This window comes from Tachysurus fulvidraco, chromosome 3 (assembly GCF_022655615.1).
Source record: "Tachysurus fulvidraco isolate hzauxx_2018 chromosome 3, HZAU_PFXX_2.0, whole genome shotgun sequence".
Lineage (NCBI taxonomy): Eukaryota > Metazoa > Chordata > Actinopteri > Siluriformes > Bagridae > Tachysurus > Tachysurus fulvidraco.
Genome location: NC_062520.1, coordinates 20,261,720 through 20,269,871, shown reverse-complemented (window position 1 = coordinate 20,269,871; position 8,152 = coordinate 20,261,720).

The following is an 8,152-nucleotide window of genomic DNA, read 5'->3' as shown; positions in this document are numbered from 1 at the left end:
GAGAGAGAGAGAGAGAGTACTGAATAGACAGGACCAGCAGCTGAGAGCAAGATCACACAGTACTCTATTCCATCCAATTGGGCCTAGGTTTTAATACTGGAAAAATCTTCCTTAGCTGTCAATCACATGCTTTAATAAAAACATAATATAACATTGCGGTCTCGCTCACTCTCTCTCTGCCTCTTGGAGAGGCCAAATACAAGGGGTATCTGCAAAACTCCAGGCTTTTATTAGCCACAGCTTGCACTGGAAAATTGGGATTGTGGCAGCACTCATCTGGTGGACATTAACTAAGCACCTGGAGCTTTAGTCAATCATGAAATTAAACTTGGGTATTAAAGACAAATGAAAAAGCTCCACTCCCAGACAAATGTGGTCGCCATCTCTTTGACGCATTTAATCAAATTTCCTACAGGCGGCACAGACTTAACACACAGGGTGTCAACCCACACCTCCCTGACAGGATGTGTTTGTTTTATTTTGTGATAGGGCACATGAGTGATGGTTTATTCATTTTACTCCCTGCCTTTATTTTCAGAACAGAAGGAGCTTTGAAAGAAGCTGAAGCAACAGCTGAGTGCTGATCAAAAACACACTGCTGCACTCGCTTAGCTGCTAACATCAACCAGCCAGAACATATACACCTGAGAAATAACAATCTTTATAACATATCTATTTGAATGGGAAAAGGAAAGGTATCTCAGATTCTAGGTAATGGGAAATAACATGCCATTTTATGTCTGTTTAATTGTAAAAGAGAGAAAAATGAGAGGCTGGTGCAAGAATATGTTTATAACTGTTGCATGCAAATGGTAGCAGGACCTTACTTGTTTCATTGCTCAACTCTAAAGGTAATTATAAACAGTGAAATCTATGACATGTCATTATTTAATGAATAAAAATATTGCTAGCATTGGCAAAGTTCTGCTGTAAATAATTAACCTGTTAATGGCATGACAGGCATTTTTTAGCCCTTACATACTGTAAGCTTTGGCAACTATTAAGCTTGAAAGCAATCAGTAACAAGGCAAACTGTAAACCTAAGGGCCCATAAATTCAAACAGTTCTAAGCAGTGACTTATAGTTAATAGGAAATATCTCATCCTTAGCCATGAGTGACAAAATGCAGCTGCCTTTGCATCACGGCATAGAAAACACTGGCAAGAAAAAATCATTTTGGGAAGAACAACAAAATTATCAGGCTATATATTCGAAAAATATCAGCTGTAATGAAAAGACTGGAACAGAACGATTCTGGCTTAAGGTCTCAACACATTAGAGCTGTCTGCTCGCTGTCAAGAAGACTGAGCAGTGACTAATCTCACATCACTCTGTTACTGGGCTTCACTGAAGCACAGGCACCTTCTTAGTGCCAAGACAAAGTTGGTCACTATTCAAACTCACAAAATTGGCTTGTGATTCATTACATTTATAAATTAATCATACACACATCTATGCACTCACCAGCTCCTGATTTTAGGAGTGAAATTGACGTATGTGATGGCACATTGACGCAGGCCTCCATCAATGAAAGCACGCACATGCACAAATAAGTTGTTCCTCCTGAATGAAGTTCTTATAAGGAGAGGGTGGAGGCCTGTTTGTGTCGAGGAAGCCGGTCTTTGACAGAAGCCAAAGCCACATCGCTCCTCCTTCCCTCCATTTGATTTAACCCCCACACATGGAAAAGCTATCAGGGAGGTAATACTCTTATACTCTTCCACAGTGACTCGACATGGACACAGAGTGGCCACACGTGTATGTTACCAGTAGACAGAGATTAAAATCAAACACAGGCAGACATGCAAGCTGGTTTAGTGCACTGACTGTTCTTCTCTGCATCACTGGAGCTTTCTCATAGTGAGGTCAAGGCAAAACAAAAAACTACATACTGAGAATTATAGCAATCTCTTTAGTGGATACATCTACAGAATGTAGAAGCAGGACTGACGTTTAAAAAGGCACAATCATGGTCAATTAGGGTTCAGTGGAATCACACAATTCAGTTCAGTTCAGTTCAGTTTTTGATGTTGATGTTTTTACTTCAGTGATCTTTGGTCAGCTGAACAAAGCTAAACCATACAGGGCATTGGGGAGCACAGTACAGGGGGGAAAAAACTTAATACTTCTTGATACTTGATACCTCAAGTGTCAATATGTGATACTTGATATTTCTGCTTTTAGATTCAGGGGTTATGGGTTAGGGTGTGTCTCTGTGTCAATCAAGCTGTATGAAAATACTTATACACGAGTACGAGGGAGAAAAGAATCTTACAGTAGAAGTTGGAGTTTATTGAGATCTGGTAGACTATGAAATTGCTCCAGATATTCCCAAGCTTTGAGGAAAAATTAAGTGTGACTGATGCTCGTCTTGTTGCAGTGAAGCAGAAAAGCAATATTTTTATACACATTGTGAGGCTCCAATGTTGAGGACGATTTCTGACTGTAGAACTTGAAAAGTTATAAATATGTGCTTATACATCTTACTGATAAAACTGTTCTTGGTAATATCACAATTAAACATAAATTACTAACTTCAACAATGTCAAATGTTTATTGAATCACCACAGTCACTGTCCAAAGACAGTGTCTATCATTTCCAAAGAGGAGATATTTGGTTTATTTACATTCTAGTTTGGTGTGAGAACTAAACATAAAACAACACCCACACAGCCCTGCGATGGGTTGGCACTCTGTCCAGGATGTACTGTATCATGCCTTGATGCCCGATGACGCCTGAGATAGGCACAGGTTCCTCGTGACCCGAGGTAGTTCGGATAAGCGGTAGAAAATGATTGAATGAATGAACACCCACACAAGTTGATCAGAGGTTCCCGAATGAGTACAAATCATTGATTCCTATCTGTCTTCTCTTCAACATCTCTTCTTTGTATCTTCTACCTTCCTACTTTGTATCTTCTATCTTCTACCAATCTACCAATAAGATTACCAGGGTGATTTTATGTTATTAATTATATTAAAAGTTCTCAGTCTAGCATTTCAGAACATTGTTTGTAAAGAGTTAACCCTTTAGCATATTCCTGATCACTTGTCATTAAGATTTAAAACATTTGACCATAAAATTTCACATTAGAGCTGGTTCTGTATCCAAAAAACATCATGATGACTGTAGAAAGGTTACACAATGTTAGCTAGTAAATACAGTGCCTTGCAAAAGTAAGACAGAAATTAAGTGGCACATAATTTTGAAGTGGAATGAAAATTATAAATGGTGTCTAAAATTTTTTTTACAAATAAATATCTGAAAAGTGTGGTGTGCATTTGTATTCAGCCCCCTTTACTCTGATACCCCTAACTAAAATCCAGTGAAACCAACTGCCTTCAGAAGTCACCTAATTAGTAAATAGAGTGCACCTGTGTGTAATTTAATCTCAGTATAAATACAGTTGTTCTGTGAAGCCCTCAGACGTGTTAGAGAACGTTAGTGAACAAACAGCATCATGAAGACCAAAGAACACACCAGACAGGTCAGGGATAAAGTTGTGGAGAAGTTTAAAGCAGGTTAGGTTATAAATTAATATCCCAAGCCTTGAACATCTCACGGAGCACTGTACAATCCATCATCCGGAAATGGCACAACTGCAAGCCTACCAAGACATGGCCATCCACCAAAAACTGACAGGCCATGCAAGGAGAGCATTAATCAGAGAAACAGCCAAGAGGCCCATGGTAACTCTGGAGGAGCTGCAGAGATCCACAGCTCAGGTGGGAGAATCTGTCTACAGGACAACTATTAGTCGTGCACTCCACAAATCTGGTCTTTAAGGAAGAGTTGCAAGAAGAAAGCCATTGTTGAAAGAAAGCCATAAGAAATTCTGTTTGCAGTTTGCGACAAGCCGTGTGGAAGTTCAAGTTCAAAGTTCAAGTTCAAAGTGTTTATTGTCATATGCACAGACAAAAAGCATGTTTCCCTGCACAATGAAATTCTTACTTTGCTGTCTACACTAAATGTCATACACTAAATTAAAAAATAAATAAATAAAATAAAATAGAATAAAAAATAAGAGCAAAAAAAAAAAACGTCTATACCTCCGTCCTGAGGGTAGAAGTGTGAACAGTCCGTGCTGGGGGTTGGAGGGGTCTTGGAGGATGGAAGCAGCTCTCCTGTGGACTCTGTGGTGGTAGATGCTAGTCCTGATGATCTTCTGCGTAGTCTTCACCACTCTCTGCAGACGTTTGTGGTCCATGACAGTAGTGCTGCCGTACCACACAGTGATGCAGTTGGTCAGGACACTCTCGATGACGCAGCGGTAGAAGTTGCTCAGGATTTTAGGCGACGTGCCAAACTTCCTCAGCCTTCTCAGAAAATACAGCCGCTGTTGGGCCTTCTTGACCAGCAGCATGACGTGAGGTGTCCAAGTGAGGTCCTCACTGATGTGGACACCCAGGTATTTAAAATTGCTCACCCTCTCCACTTCAAGCTCCCGGATGAACAGTGGTTGATGCGTTCTCCTCTCCTTTCTCATGTCCACTATCATTTCCTTCATCTTCTCCGTGTTGAGGGTGAGGTTGTTGTCTCCGCACCATGACACCAGACTGGCCACCTCCCTCCTGTAGGCTGCCTCGTCACCGCCAGTGATGCGTCCTATCATTGCAGTGTCGTCCGGAAACTTCAGGATGATGTTGACCTTGTGGGAGGCAACACAGTCGTAGGTGAACAGGGTGTAGAGGATGGGGCTGAATATACAACCCTGTGGAGTTCCAATGTTTGTGATGATACTGGCTGAAGTCCTATTACCAATCCTGACAGACTGAGGCTTGCCAGTCAGGAAGTCTAGGAGCCAGTCTCAGAGGGTGGGGTGCAGACCCAGTGTGGGCAGTTTGCGGGTGAGTTTGTGGGAGATAACCGTGTTGAAGGCGGAGCTGTAGTCGATGAAGAGTATCCTTAGGTATGAGTCCAAATTTTCCAGATAAGAAAGGGAATAGTGGATGGCAGCAGCAATGGCATCCGAGGTGGACCTGTTGAGCCGGTAGGCATACTGCAGGGGGTCAATAGTGTCTAGTATGCTGCTCTGAATGTGGGCCAGCACCACTCTCTCGAAACACTTCATGACGATTGGAGTGAGTGCCACTGTCCTGTAGTCATTCAGGCAGGTGGGTGGGCTCTTCTTAGGCAGGGGGACGATGGTCGTGGTTTTAAAGCACGAAGGAGCGGTGCACTGGCTGAGGGAGAGGTTGAAGATGGAGGTGAGAACATTAGTCAGCTCGTTGGCACATGCTCTGAGGGCCCACCCAGGAATGTTGTCTGGTCCTGCTTCTTTGCGGGGGTTGATCTTGATCAGAGCTTTGTGTACCTGGGTTGTTGAGATGGTAGGTGGATGGGAGGGGGTTGGGTGGTCCAGGTGTGTGTGAGCCTCCTCTCTGCAGTGTAGCTGGGGGCCTCAAGATGGGTGTAGAATGTGTTGAGGTCGTCCGGCAGGCTGTCTGTTGAGGTGATGTTGATGGTGGTCCTGTAGTCTGTGATGTGCTTCAGGCCTTGCCACATCTGCCCCGAGTCAGCAGTAGAATAGAAGCTGTCCAGCTTCTCTCTGTACTGCCCCTTGGCCACTGTGATGGCTTTTGTCAGTCCATACTTCGCAGCATTGTACTCCGTCTTGTTGCCTGATCTAAATGCAAGAGAGCAAGCACGCAGCATGTGACGTACCTGAGTGTTTTTCTGGGGCTTCTGGTTTGGAAACTTCCTGATTTGTATGGTGGGCACGATGTTATCAACACAAGTGCTGATGTACCCGGCCACAAACTCAGCATAGTCCTGTACGCTGATGGAAGAGTCCTCCAGTGTGGCTGCAGCTTTAAACACATCCCAGTCTGTCAAAGCAAAACAGTCCTGCAGGGTGCTCTCAGTCTCTGGGGTCCAGAGTTTAATCTGTTTGGTGACAGGGTGTGCTTGTTTCAGTCTTTGTCTGTAAGCAGAGTACAGGAACAAAGAGATGTGATTTGAGTGTCATGGAGTTTGCTGAGTGCTGCCGTAGAGTTAGCTCGCTGGGCAATGTAAACAGCGGCCAAAAACACAGCAGTAAATTCCCTCGGTAGATAATAAGGACGCCATTTCAGCAATAGAAACTCCACATCTGGCGAACAATGTTTATCATCCGTCTGTATATCTCCATACCATGAGTTGTTGACAAACACACACCTCCCCCTGTAGCCTTACCGGTGAACACACTCGGCGAACAGAGTGAGTGAGAAAAACAGGGCGCAGCACTCTCTGAGTTCCCGTTGATTTGTAATCCTGGTTCGTAGCTCATCCAGTTTGTTTTCTATGGACCACACATTTGCTAGCAGGAGGCTAGGTAGCGGTGGTTGGCCTAGCGCGAGCTTTTAGGCTAGTATGGAGCCCTCCCCTCTTGCCTCGCTTGCGTCACCATCTCCGAAGCGTTCTCCTGGTGTCAGCTTACTCACTCGAGCCCGGTGCATCGTGGCACCCGGGATGGTTTTGGTGGTGGTTTCGATGGTGACTCTGGGAGCAAACAATGTGTTGTAGCTCCAGCGGAATAAAACTAGTAAGTTTTGTGTCGTGTGTCGTGAGTTGGCGATGTCCAGTAATTCCTGTCGATTGTATGTTAGCAGTGCATGACATTTATGCACTGCAGAAAAAACAAGAAACACACACAAAAAGGAAAAAAATCTGACATTTTAGCGCAGAGCGAGCAAACACGTCTGCCTGGGGGGGCGCCATGTTGAGTACCACATGTTGAGTGGAAGAAGGTGCTCTGGTCAGATGAGAACAGAATTCAAAACGTTATGTGTTTCTGAAACCTACTGTAACACTGCACGTCACCCTGAACACACCATCCCCACTGTGAAACATGGTGGTGGCAGCATCATGTTGTGGGGATGCTTTTCTTTTACTTTGTAAGAATGTTTTATTGTACATTTAAGTTTTATTGTTATATTTTGTAAAGCACTGTGATTTTATCTGTGAAAAGTGCTATATAAATAAACTTTACTTGCTTTACTTGCTTACTTACTTACTTACCCCGGATCAGTAGTGGCCTAATGGTTAGAGAGTCTGACTCCTAACCCCAAGGTTGTGTGTTCCCCGGGTGCTGCAGCATAAATGGCTGCCCACTGTTCCGGGTGTGTGTTCACGGTGTGTGTGTTCATGGTGTGTGTGTTCACTGCTGTGTGTGTGCACTTTGTATGGGTTAAATGCAGAGAACAAATCCTGAGTATGGGTCACCGTACTTAGCCGTATGTCACGGGACATGGGCATGGACAGGGAAGCAGGGACAGGGAAGCTGGTCAGAGTTGATGGGAAGATGGATGGAGCCAAATACAGGACAATCTTAGATGAAAACCTGTTAGAGTCTGCAAAAGACTTGAGACTGGGGCAGATGTTCTCCTTCCAGCAAGACAATGACCTAAACATACAGCCAGAGCTACAATGGAGTGGTTTAGATCAGAACATATTCATGTGTTAGAACGGCCCAGTCAAAGTCCAGACCTAAATCCAATTGAGAATCTGTGGCGAGACTTAAATCGCTGTTCACAGACCCTCGCTATCCAATCTGACTGAGCTGGAGCTATTATGCAAAGAAGAATGGGCAAAAATTTCATTCTTTAGATGTGCAAAGCTGGTAGAGATGTACCCCAAAAGACTTGCAGCAGTAATTGCAGCAAAAGGTGGTTCTACAAAGTATTGACTCAATGGGGCTGAATACAAATGCACGCTACACTTTTCATTTATTTATTTGTAAAATAAATGTGGTTGTAACATGTCAAAATGTGAAAAAGTTCAGTGGGTATGAATACTTTTGCAAGGCATTGTAAAAGCATTTTTATTTGTGCTTTAAAAAAAAAGTTAGCCATAGAAAATGGCTGTTGATATAAATTCAGCTATAGTAATATACCCCCTCCTTGAACCGCCACCTTACTGTGGTGGAAGGGTTTGTGTGCCTGAATGATCCTAGGAGCTATGTTGTCTGGGGCTTTCTGCCCCTGGTAGGGTCTCCCAAGGCAAACAGGTCGTAGGCGACAGGGCAGACAAAGAGCGGTTCAAAAACCTCTTATGAAGAAAATTAAAGCAAGGTCTGTGGCACAACCGGGGCCCCACCCTGGAGCCAGGCCCGGGGTTGGGGCTTGCATGCGAGTGCCTGGTAGCCGGGTCTTACCCCATGGGGCCCTGGGA